This window comes from Protopterus annectens, chromosome 5.part0 (genome assembly GCF_019279795.1).
Source record: "Protopterus annectens isolate FY-2018-M chromosome 5.part0, PAN1.0, whole genome shotgun sequence".
NCBI classification, from domain to species: Eukaryota; Metazoa; Chordata; order Ceratodontiformes; family Protopteridae; genus Protopterus; species Protopterus annectens.
The window spans coordinates 1,387,846,277-1,387,859,772 of NC_056735.1; the positions used below are offsets into that span (position 1 = coordinate 1,387,846,277).

The 13,496-nt window shown below is 45.4% G+C and overlaps 1 protein-coding gene across 1 annotated transcript in view; it reads left to right on the forward strand.

The window, feature by feature from the left end:
- ME3 (malic enzyme 3) overlaps positions 1–13,496 on the forward strand; it is a 1,533,849-nt gene that overhangs the window by 1,161,626 nt on the left and 358,727 nt on the right. The gene's annotated exons all lie outside the window — the stretch shown is intronic.

A 13,496-nucleotide genomic window follows, 5' to 3' on the forward strand; every position in this document is an offset into this window, starting at 1 on the left:
TGTTGTTAATCTGGTGCATTTAAAAAAATATTACACATCTTCCCGCAGTCCAAAGTGATGCCTTCTATTCACAAAACATCTCTTGGTCTGTTGCAGTAAATGTCGTATCCTGATTCATGTTCATTGTTGTGTAGAACCACCTGGAAGGAGATAACACTAATTTCTCTCGTCTGCAGTAGCATTTCCTCGATGTGTGTAAATCGACAGTCCAGTCTTTGTTTATACATAATAAGCTGTATAACTGTAAGATATAAAACTATCATGACTCTGTTTGTATTTTCAATTACATTGCTGACTGCTGATACATTATTTTCTGTGCTCTTTTAATTGGATTCAGAGACTTAGTATTTACTGAACAGGGCTACTGTATGGATAATGTGGGACTTGGCCAGTGTGGGAATCAGAGGTGGCCACAGTGATGTGTTTCTCCACACTAGTCAGTCAGCTGGTGTGTGATATTTGCAAATGAATTGCAATGTTTGGAACACAGTGCTAATGTAGTTCACAGATAGCTGTACTGTATACCAGACATGTTTAATGAAATGGCATGACTTTACATTTATGGAGGTGCCCTGACAGGACATAGAACACTGGGGTACTGTCGTAGCACAGTTACCAAAGCAATCAGTGTTACAGTCTTTATTTGAGCTACTCATCTGGCACGTGCAAGTATGCTAGTGTGTACAGAGGACAAAAGAGTGAAATATCCACACATGGTAGTGCACATGCATACTGCACACAGAGCCCATCAGCTTGCTGTTTTACCTCCTGTAACGTGCTTCCACTGTTGTAACACAGCAGCTAAATCCTGACTCTAGCACTCTAGGATGACTGCAGACCAGTAACAACTAGTAGCTTCACTCTCAAGTGTACCTCATTACGAGGAACGTACCTCATTTGGGGTCTTAAAAAGTTTGTGTTCCTCGAAGTTCCTCAAAGTTCCACATTGAAAGAAAGACTCTGTCACACATTCAGTCTTAGGAATTTTTTAAGTGAAATCTAAATAGAAATGAATTATATTAATTCATTAAAATATCTTCTTTATAAGTAAAACCAGCATATTTTAACCATCCTATGACCTTCCTAGTTGAAGTTGTTAATAAGCCATTAGTATGTGTTCCACATTTTGGCCATTTGTTCCACGTTATGAGGGCTAGAGTTCCTCATTTTGGAGATGGAAGGTTGAGAGCTATTCACAAAACTTTAAATGTGCATCTTAACTTAAAAAAGCCCTTCTATAACACTACCACTGTTCTGACTAATTTCAGCTAAATGTGGTTGGGTTATGGGTAGTGCATCAGAAAAGGAAACTTGTTTCCTTTTTCAATGTACTGAGTGCTGTTTTTTGTTTTCAATGTAGTGAGTGACTGACATGTTTTGGTGGATGTTTTGCATGTCATGTCAACCATTCATTATATAATTGTGTATATATATGTGTGTGTGTGTGTGTGTGTGTGTGTGTATATATAGATTTATATATATAAATAATGATTTATATATATATATATATATATATATATATATATATATATATATATATATATATATATGTGTGTGTATTTGTGTATGCATATATATGTATGTATATGGTGGGAGGAGCTGAGGAGTAGGATTTCTTGTTTATTGAGAGTAAATTCCTAGGTACATAAGTAGCTACATCCTACTAAGGAGGCACTAATTTGTATGTAATTAGGGAAATCATTTGTCTCTTGATTGGGTATTGAATGTTCTATCTTTTTATAATGTGTATATTTCACAAGCACATGTTGCTTTACTTTTAACAATTTCTGTCCACTAAAAAAAAGGAATGCTTGCATCCCAGTTAGGCATTCCTGGTAACAAATGATAAATAAAATAAATACCTAGATGGAGCATTCTGCAAAGAAACATAACAAAGAAAAAGTAACACAGTTTTAACTGCTGCTGTAAAAAATATGATTTTTTCCCAAATTGTTTGGACTTTGCAACTTCAGTACCACAATATTCAGTACATGTGTCAGTGAAACACCTAAACGACTAGTTGATGAGTTCTGTGGTATATGTACAGTGCTCTTTGGTAAGTAGTTGATAGCCAGTGAAGTTAAGATCTGAAGTAGTTAACTTCATTTGATCAGCAGCCTGTGGGTATCGGATCCAATTCGGATCCGAGCCGGCAGCTTTCCTATCTAAAAGATCTGAGCTACAAGCTCCTCTCCCTACCCATAATGCCCTGCCATCTCCCTCTAACCCTCAGATCTTGTTTGCCACGGCTTCTGTAAGCTTCTCAGAATGAGCTCCAATCGTGGTACTGTGAGTTTAGCACTAAAAAAATTAAATTTTCTGTCAAACTTTCTCTGTCTTTGTGTGTGTGAACTCCCTCTTAACTTTCTTAGCCTCTCTGGGTAGTTTTAAACTTTTTTGGTTAATTTAAATTTATTCCCCTCCCCCCCTCTGCGTGTGTGAAGGTGTGTGCATGTGGGCCTGTTTTCTTTTCTATAATGGCTGAAGGCCCTAAAGTTATTTGCTCTAAATGTACCGAGTGTGGCCATAAGCTGCCCCCAGCGGATGGCCACACTCTGTGCATCCTTTGCCTGGGGGTTGATCACCTCTCCTCGGGCTGCACTATTTGTGCAGCCTTCAACCCCAGGGCTTTGAAGGATAGGAGGACGAAGCTTATTCTTGCGGACCTTTTGCCCCCGGATTCTGCTTTGTCCTCCTCCTCCTCCTCTGTGGCGCCAGCCACGCCTGCGGCTGCCCCACCTGCCGCTTCCGATCGGGACTCAACCTCCCTCATTGGCCCAGGAGGAAAGGGACGGCAAAAAGAAGGACAAAAAGAATAGGGAGAGAGAGAGAGAAAGAAAGGCATCGCAGCCACAAGAGGTGGTCCAAGTCGACCCCTTCGGCACCGCCGTCCAAACAGCTTGCCTCTCCCCTTAAGATCTCCGGGCCTTCCACCTCTCGGCTCCATTCTCCACGTTTCTCCCCAGAGCCAGAGGAGGAGACCCGGTCACCTTCGAGGTCATCTAGGTGGCCTTCCCGGCCGGCCTTGGTGGCCTCATCTAGAACTACGAGAAATTTATCGGGCGCAGACATGGACCGGATGATGCGTCGATTTCTCCAGGCCCAGCTGCAGATGGGAGTGTTCTTCCTCCCCTCCCCCCCCGGGGGGGGAGCTCGACACCTTTTTTCTCCCCCATTGCTCCTTCTCCGACCCGCTATCGGGGTTTGGAGCTGGTGGATTCGACTAGCTTCAGATCTGGGGTGGGGTTGGCGCCAACAGCGTTTCCTACTACCCTCGAATCTGTCAGATCCGTTTTCGGATCCGAGCTCTTGGGGCCGTGAGTTGAACGTCGGATCTGGAGGGGTTACCGGGCCTTCGGCTACATTAAGGTCGGGGCACACTACCATTTCAGATCCGATCGGGTCACCTTCGGTGCCGGTCTGCACGTCAGATCCGAGGGAACTGCTTTCGGATCCAAGGGAAAGCAGTTCTCCCTCGGCATTCGACGTCATGGAGAGGGTCCTTTCGAGGGATTCGAGGCCCCAGGCTCTTGCTACGGATCCACCCGCCATTCCCACTCAGATGGGCCTATCTTCCATCATCCAGCCCCAGGGACAGCCTGTGCCTACATACCAGATTGTTCCCGTAGAGGAACAGGACATTGTTGGTGAGGCCGCTCTGGACAGTCCCCCCGAGGAGGTCCCTCACAAATGAAAGTGCAAGAGGAGGCACTTGGACTCACCTGAGTCCCTCACGGAGGACACAGACTTAGAGGAAGGGGAAGGTTCCCCAAGGTCACCCCCCGAAGACGTCTCCTTTGGAGACATTATGGAAATGTTACGCATTAGAGGGGGGTGGTCTGCCCAAAAACCTTCCTCGGATGAGTCTATGCTTCTGGAGGCGTTTGATACAGGCCCATCTACTTCTTGGGTGTCCCCTCCCGCCGACCCCCTGGTAGACCTCATAACTACCAGGGCATGGAAGGAGCCGGACACTGTCGAGCCAATACCCAAGAGACCGGACAGGATCCTCAGCCTTCCCACAGACAGGACAGTTTGGAACAAGGGTGCCCTAGTGGATGCCATGGTGGTGGTGGCTGCCACTAAAAAGGAATTAGCACAGGAGAGTTCCTCGGTGCATCCTCCAGACAAGGAGTCTCGGATGATGGACCGCCTTGGAAAGGGGATGTTCTCTTTAGCGACCTTCTCTGTAAGGTCACTGAATTATATGGCACATGTGATTCGGCTCCAGCGGGACCTGATTAAAGAGTATGCTGGGTCACCCCCAGAGTCCATGTCGGCCGAGGACAAGCGGACCTTCTCGGCTCGAATGGCCACTCTCAAATAAATTACCAACACATCTATGCGGCTTCGCTCCCATGCTACGGAGGGAGCAGCTAGAGCTAGCAGAACGGGCGTCGTCTTACGTAGACAGGCCTGGCTCTCTCTCTGCGATTTTGTGGAACCCTTCAAGGCATCCTTTGCGAATGCCCCTTTTGACGGTTCTACGTTCTTTGCCAAAACCGTCCGCGATACGCTTCTCCAGAGTGAGAAAGACGGGAAGACGTCTGCCGTCGGGATCCGCTTCTTGGCTCCTCAGAGGTCCTACTCCAGAAACCAAAGAGGACAAAAGAAGATGTGGTTCCGGAAAGCTCTACAATCCCGTTTCGCTCCAGATCCCTCGTCCTTCAGATGCAGAAGAGGACAGGGTGCACACTGGCCCAGAGGCAGAGGGGGGCCGAAGAATTTTGGGTCGAGAGAACCTTTTTCGGATCGACCCACACAGCAGCCCTGAGGGGGTTGCCCGACTGCTCCTCTCTGGAGGCAGTCGGGGGCGCTTCTTGGAACACCTAGCAAATCGGGAGTCCATTATGACAGATCGCTGGGTGCTCCGAATCATATCCAGAGGCTATTCAATCCCTTTCCTAACTTATCCTCCCCGGTCAAGAGGACTCCCCAATGTTCCACCCAATCAGGGGGAGGCAGCAGCATCAGAAATTCGAGGGCTGCTAAGAAAAATAGCCATCCAGTGCATCCCCCTCAAGCAATCTGGATCAGGCTTTTACTCCAGGTTCTTTTTGGTGCCAAAAAAGACGGGGGACTTATGACCCATTCTCGACCTGTCCACACTGAACCTATCAGTTGCCAAAGAAAAATTCCAGATGGTCACTATTCAATCCATTCTCCCACTTTTGCAGGAGAACGACTGGATGTGCTCAGTAGACCTCAAAGATAAGTACTACCACATTCTTATGGACAGACGATCCAGGAGGTTCCTCCGCTTTCAGCTGGGAGCTAGCCATTATCAGTTCAGGGTCCTACCCTTCGGTCTCGCCACAGCCCCCAGGGTGTTCACCAAGGTCATGGCAGTTGTAGGGGCCCACCTGAGGCTTCAGGGAATACAGGTCTTTCCGTACCTGGATGACTGGCTCCTAACCGCCCCCACCAGGCATCAACTCTGCTCAGGCAGGGACTATTGCTTGCATCTAGCCCGCCATCTAGGGATCACGATCAACCACAAGAAATCCTTCCTTCAACCTACTCAAATTTTGGAATTCATAGGGGCCAGGATAGACACTACACAATCCAGAGTCTTTCTGACAGCAGATAGACTTCGCAGTCTAAGCCTTCACATTCTAGATCTTTTACAATCATCAGCCCCCCCCCCCCCAGCGGAGCTAGTCCTAAGGGCCCTGGGATCCATGGCAGCGGCCATCAATTTGTCACCTTTCGCTCATCTGAAGATGAGAATCCTTCAATGGACATTGCAAGTTCAATGGTCCATTCTATTTCACCCCCTGTCTACGCCTATTCCCCTCAGCAGGATTTGCAGGGAGTCGCTTCTTTGGTGTCTCTGCTCCAGAGATCTCAGAGAAGGCCGCCCCTTCATCATACCCCCTCCCCAAGTCACGGTGACCACAGACGTATCTCTCCTCTTGTGGGGGGGGGGGGGCATTGCATGGGCAGATCCGTCCAAGGCACGTGGACTATCACAGAGACCTCACTGCATATCAATGTCCTGTAGATGAGGGCAGTGCTTTTAGCATTGCAGGCTCTCCATCCCCTTCTTCCTCCAGGAACTATTGCCATTCAAACAGACAACATGTCGGTAGTCTGGTATATAAACAAACAGGGGGGAACCAGATCTTATCCACTTCGCAGGGAGGCAATAAGAGTATGGGAATGGGCGATATCCACCAACCGCTTTCTCATAGCAACACACATTCCGGGTCGGTCAAACATCTTAGCGGACAGGTTGAGACGAACGATCCTCTCACCTTACGAGCGGTCTGTGAACCCAGCAGTAGCGAAACAAATCTTCCTCGAATGGGGTCAACCTTGCTGCGATCTCTTCGCCTCGCCTTCGAACACAAAGTGCAGCGAGTTCTTCGCTCTGATTCCCCCACCATGGGAAGCCCCCAGAGACGCTCTAGTTCATGCTTGGCCATCCAGTCTTCTGTATGCTTAGCCTCCTCTTCCATTGATGACAAAATTCTTGCAGAAAGCGCATCGGTTGGGGAGCAGAGTTATCCTCATAGCCCCATTCTGGCCTCATCAAACCTGGTTCCCTTACCTGCGGTCTCATCAAGTACGTCCCCCCTGGATTTTAGATCCTAATCCGGATCTGATCTCTCATCCATTAGGATTGAAGACCCCCAACCTGGACCACCTCAAGCTCTCAGCTTGGTTGATCCAGTTCCCTTAATGGCTAGGACTCCCGGTATATCTTCCTCAGTTAAGGCCATCCTGGTAGCCGCCCATAAACCGTCTACCAGGAAAATCTACAAGAGTAAATGGAAACGTTTCTCTGTCTGGGCGGAGCACAGCAACTTGGACCCATTCATGGCTCCTATCCCAGCAGTTCTAGACTTTCTTTCCCATACTTTTCATCAAGGAGCTAGTGCTTCTACTATTAAAGTTCAGTTGGCAGCTATTTCCCACTACCACATTGGAAACAGTTCAGACCCCCTAGTGTCCTCCAAGATTTGCAAAACATTCATGAAAGGAACCTTTTTGTTAAGACCCCCTATTAAAGCTGCAGTGCCTCCATGGGATCTTACTCTAATTCTTCAAGCTCTGACTGGGCCTTCTTTCGAACCCGCGGCTTCAGTCGACTTAAAATATGTATCTTGGAAGACAGTCTTCCTAATTGCCATTACTTCTGCTAAAAGGATATCGGAGCTTCACGCTCTTTGCAGTAAGCCTCCATACATCATCTTTCATAAAGACAGGGTCTAGCTCAGGACTAATCCCTCTTTTCTGTCCAAAGTGGCTTCAGAAGCCAATATCAACCAGTCCATCAATCTACCTGTCTTCTTTCCTAATTTCCAAAACAGAGGAGAATACAGGCTTCATTGTCTGGATGTTCACAGACAGTTACGTTTTTACTTAAACAGACCAGCAGATCTTCGAAAATCTGATCAACTTTTTGTTTCTTTTAATAAATCCTGTCTGGGGAAACCAGTCACTAAAGTAACCTTAGCTAGATGGATTTCCCAGTGCATCCTCCTCGCATACAAAAGTTCTGGTCGTCCTGAGCCCCTGAGAGTGCGAGCCCATTCTACCCGATCTATGGCTACTTCTGCTGCTTTCTGGTCAAGGGTGTCTTTGGATGACATTTGCTCAGCAGCTACTTGGGCTTCCTCTCATACCTTTATTACACACTATAAATTGGATTTAATATCCAGATGATGCGCATCTTTTGGCTCCGCAGTGCTCTGGAATATCCTTCCATAAGGACCTCCCAAGTTGTTGGTAGCTGGGGACTCTGTCCCACAGGTTGCTGATCAAATGAAGTTAACTACTTCAGATAAAGAAGTTACGTACTCACCATAATGTTCCATCTGAGTAGGTAACTTCATTTGTCTGCAACCGACCCTCCCTCCATCCCCCGGACCCTTAGTTTGTTATCAAAGGATCAGGATATGTCTTTTGCAGTTGACATCAGGTGGAGTGTATTGTAATCCCTTCCTGTGTTATAGAATTTTCCTATTGCCTTTTTTGGCAAACTCGATCTGAAGGTTAGAGGGAGATGGCAGGGCATTATGGGTAGGGAGGAGGAGCTTGGAGCTCAGATCTTTTAGCTGGGTAAGCTGCCGGCTCAGATCCGAATCGGATCCGATACCCACAGGTTGCAGACAAATGAAGTTACCTACTCAGATGGAACGTTATGGTGAGTACATAACTTCTTTTTGTAATGAGCTTCACTGGCTTTGGAGACATTTCTGTACAAGTTCTTCAGGTCTCTCTCCTTGCTTTCTTGTATGGCCCCTCCCATGTAGGACATGCTGGTGCTTATGGAAAGAAACCAGTGTAGTGGCTTCTATACTTATGGGGAACAGTCCGGAAGGATCCTGTACCCCTGAAAGCCTGGAATTGTTGGATACAAAATCCTGCACTGAACTTTGTTACCACTACAGTAGCTCTTAAGTAGTCTACAGCCCCTCATATTCCAGCAGTCCATCCTCAACAAAAGGAGTCAAGAAACTAGACTTTTTTGGGAAATGGGGTCTGTACATCCTCAACATTTATTCTTAGGGTGTTTATTTCCCATGCACACACTTTGAGGTTTCAGGATATTATTTTTGATCGTCTGTTCTGTATGCTGAAGAACTCGTTTGGCTCCCAGGCACACATTTTGAGATTTCAGGATATTATTCTTGATGGATTGTTCTGTATGCAGGAGAAGGTATTTGACAAGGAGCTGCTTACAGTGCTCTTCATTGAAGCAGTTACCTTTTCTGCCATGAGCAGGCTTGTCTTTTACTTTGTTCATAATTCATTGGATTTTGCAGTGAGGGTGAAGAAAGTATTAGAATGATGATATATTATCACACCCAGCTCCAAGAGAACATGCTTAATGCGTTTCTGCCCAGCTAACCACACAGCATCCTTTTTCATCTTTTACAGTCCATCTGTCTTGTACATCATGCCATAGTCCTCCTGCTCCATTATAATCATTTTTGCTAAGAGAAGGATGTCTGTGCCCCTACAGTCGTAACCATTAATGTCTTTGAAGAGTCCTTTACCCATACATAGTGAACCTCCAAGTGATATATTCAGTGGTCCCTAAAACTCACTTCTTACCTCATTTCCATGAATACTGAACAGATCAAGGATGTTCCCATCTCTGGGGGTCACATTTAGAGGCTGAGTTCCACTTCAGCAGGGCTTCTCATTGTTGCCATCATCCTCTTTACACCATTGATGGTGAGATTTCTCCATACATGTAGGACAATCTGAATTTTAATAACGCCAAGTGGTTATTTAGCAAAGAAAAACAATGAAAATCATTGAAATATGCTAACTGTGGCAACCTAGGCAACATCATACAGTAAGTAGGCTAGCAAATATTAAGGCTATGGTGAAGTACACTGTTGCACTGAGGACCAAGTAGGCGAAAACATACCAAATAAAGAGAAACACTTCAGAGCATGGAAGTGGAGAACTGAAACAATGAGTGGCAAGTGAAAGGACAGAATAATTAAGGCTCCAGTGAGAAGGTGCTTTTAGTGACAAACCTGGCCAAGTTGGATACGAGCATGAAAGAGAAGAAAGTGGACTTGCATGTGTGAAACCAGCATTATTGATCTGAAACAACATTCACTAAGCCATGTCCCAGATATTTAAGGTGCTACTAAATATGTGTATCTGCAACATTTGTTCTTTTCTTCTTGTATCAAAGGTGTTTACTCAGCCAATATTTCATGAGATTCCTGGGAATTGTGATGCTGTTGCAGATCACAGCTGTTTTTGTGTCTTTCTTTACTTGCTATTAAGGTCTTCTGAACTTACCTGTGCATGGCTGCATTTACAATGAGCACTGTGTTCCAATATGAATCGTTTCTGAGGTGGTGAACTATATTATTACCATATGGACTTCCATTAAATATATTTCAGTTAACCTTTTTTAAATGCTACGAAAAGTCTTAAATATTTTGAAGATCATCAAGGGGTTTAAGAAAAAGTTTAATAACTGTAAGCAGACATGGACGACTTTACTTGGAATTTTTTCATAACCTATTCAAGATGTTTTGATGTATCATCTCCGCTGCTAATTTCTTATCCTGTTCGTATACCATGTTATATTGCAGTACTTTTGAGCTCCATAGGTTCATATGTGTTTACTAGGCTAACAACCACAAGGGCCTTTTTAAGCCTAGCCATGCATCCCAAATCTCTGACAAGTTGTGATACCCTTGATAAGTGTAAGCATGGGCCTGGGAGATTAACCATTTACAGGTTACCTCTGTCCATTAAAGACATAGGTGCCAAACCAGGGATGAATTTCTGGTTTCCCATTCATTTGTCCAAGTTGCACTTGGGGTTAGGAAGGAACTCTGCTTCACATGGATGGGGAGCCTGTTCCATAGATGGGGTAGTCTCTGGGATACATACCTATTTCTCCAGCAGGTCCTGTTTATATCACAGGCAAGGTTTAAGTCTTTAGAATAGGTAATTCTGGTGATGTTTGTTTTGTGGATGTGCAGGAGGTCCATCAGAGTGGAGTCTGACAATGCCCTGTATGCCAGGCATAGATCTCCCATCAAAAGCCTGTAGGAGACGAAATACAGAGATAGGGCATTGAGATGGTCTGCATAGGACATATTACTTATGCCCTGTATTTTTTTAGTGAGGAACCTCTGTGGACATTTTAGTTGTTGGATATGCCTGGTTAGGTACATACCAAAGGGGCATTGTACTCAATGATAAGTCTGATGAATGCCGAATACAGTAAAATAATGACTTCCTTGGACCTAGATGCCATACCTTTATTTATAAGTTGCACAACATAGATTGATTTCCTCACCACTGTAGACACATGATGATCAAAGGCTATATTACTATCTATGTCTGTCCCTAAGTCCCTGACTACTGGGTCAACTCTAAGGGGTGTGTTGTCAATACGATAGTTACCAAAGATGGATGATTTCCCAAAGGATACTATCATGCATTTCTTGGCATTTAGTTTTAGTCCATGGCTCTGACACCAGTTGTTTGTCTGTGTCAGCCCCTCCTGGAGAACATTTGTGTCAGTGTGAGATTCAGTGACAGCTCCACATTTGCAATCATCTGCAAATTTAGACAGCCAGAGACCACTGACAGTGGCCTTGACTTCTGAGAAGTCAATGCCAAAAGGGAGTGGTCCAAGGACTTATCCCTGAGAGACTCCACTTGTGACTCGCCTCTTTGTAGACGTGGACTCCCCAGTTCTAACTTCCTGGGTCCTGTGTGTGAGCCAGTTGGCTATCCACTGGGTAACATATGGGTTTGTACCTAACCTTTTGAGTTTGTCAACAATACCTGAATGGGGTATTGTGTCAAATGCCTTGGCCAGGTCAAGGTAGGTAGTGTGAACGACTTTGCCCTCATCCATTGCTTTGGTGACCTTCTCAGAGGAGTCCACCAGGTTGAGTAGACGTGATCTACCTTTGACGAAGCCAAACTGGGTTGGGTCCGGAGGTTTACTATATCTCTGTTAATCATCTCCTTGATAATTCTTTCCATGGCTTTACATTTAAGACTAGTGAGACTTATGGTTCTGTAGTTTCCAGGGTCTGTAGATGGCCTACCTTTGTGCAGAGGGATGATTGTTGCCTTTCTCCATTCATGAGGCACAGCCTGTTTGGAGGCTATAGTTAAACAGTAATTCCAGAGGCCCTGATAGGTCATGTTTCTTGCTATTAAGAAGGCATCCTGGGATATTGTCTGGGCCAATTGATGCAGTCTTCTTGGTCTTAGAGAAATTGTTGATATGTATCAGAATTTAAAAATTATAATAAAATATATTTTATAAATGATGTTTATACAAAGCCGGTTTGGAACTGATATACTTTGATCTTGATATTTATTGATGTTCTTCATCTCACATTGCTGCAGTCCTTACTTATGGGTAGTCCGCTGTCCTTGGTCGGCCCGAATACCAAAGTATTAGGCTGACGTCGGTCATGGCGCTCAGAACTGACATCAGAGCGTCAGGGTATAAAAGCGCATGACCGACGTCATATCCTCAGTCTTTTTTGCCGCATGGTCCGATGCAGAAGCAGCGTTGCGAGTGCCGTTCGGCGTTCTGAAATTTTCGAATTCTGAGTTTCAGACCGAAACCAAGTTGGGCTAAGTACCCGTTGGGAATATTTTTGTTTTTTCTTGCCTCAGTTAATTCCGGATGTCAGAAAAAGTGAATAATTGTATTTCTTGTGGGAAACAGATACCGCATAGGGATTATCACTCTCTTTGCATTCCTTGTTTGGGACCGGACCACGACGTAGTCGGGTGTCGGTTTTGTGCTAGGTTTAATAAGCGCACTATAAAAAGAAGGTTAGATTGTGCTAGGTTAGTCTTTGGTAAGCGGTGTAATTATAATATGCCGGCGGAACCTCCGACGCCCGCTTCCACGAAGAAGCGCAAAGACAAATCCTTGAAACCTAGACAGGTTGATTCGTCCGTTTCGGACGCCGGTCCTGCAGAAGCTATAGTAGAGCAGGGGGATCCGGCTGAAGTTTCTGTTGAGTCTCAGGGGGAAACTTTGATTTTGCAGGATGTGGCCTCCCAGGAGTCAGGTCAGGCTGAAGGGGCTTCTCAAGTTACTGTTCTCCCTTCTATGCCTAAGGTGGTTAGGCCTTCTGCTTCTATTACTAAGGCTTCTTCTAAGGGCAGGTCTGTTTTGCCTTCTTCTGGTGTCCCTCCAGGTACTTCTGGGTCTGTGCCTAAAAAGCACATGCTTAAGATGGCAGAAGATTTGATTACTTTAATTAGAGGTTCTATGCCCCCTCCTGATAAGAGGCCCAGGGTGGAGCCAGAGTTGGAAAGTTTGGATCAGGCCTCTGATGACTCAGAGTCTTCTGCTGAAGATATTCTAGATTTTCCTCCTTATTCGGATTCTGATGCAGAGGATTCCACTCCTCCTGCTTCTCCTCCAGAGGATTTTTCATTTTCAGAAACTCTGCATTCCATGAGGGAGCATTTTAAGTGGGAAGGACAGGATTTCTCTGATTCAAGGAAGAGGCTTAGGGAATTCTTGTTTTTACCACAGCATAGACCCTTGGCTATACCTCCTGTTTTGGATGTTGTTCAAGATGTTTTCTCGGAGGCTTCCCTTAATCCAGATTCTTTGCCTCCTGCCAGTTAAACCGGACAGATATTACAGGGTGCCTGAGGCTCATAAATATCTGTATAAGAGTCCTAGGGCGGACCCAGAAACTATTAGTCAGGGGCCTAAGGGTGTTAGAGCCTCTGTTGTAAAGAATCCGGTTCCTCTGGATAAGGAAGCTAGAGCTTTGGATAGATGGGGTAAGAAGGTGTATACCTCTTCTACTTTAGCAATGAGGGCTTTAAATTGCCAGTTTCATATGTTGAAGTATCAGAATTTCCTCCTTTCTCAGCTAAAATCTAAAGTGGATGCTTTGGCAGAGGGCATAGAGTGTAAAGAATTGCAGGATTTAGTACATGTCTCTGAACAGGTGGGTAAGCATTCTTTGCAGTGTGGTTTTGATGCTGTGCAGGCCTCTTCTAGGGTG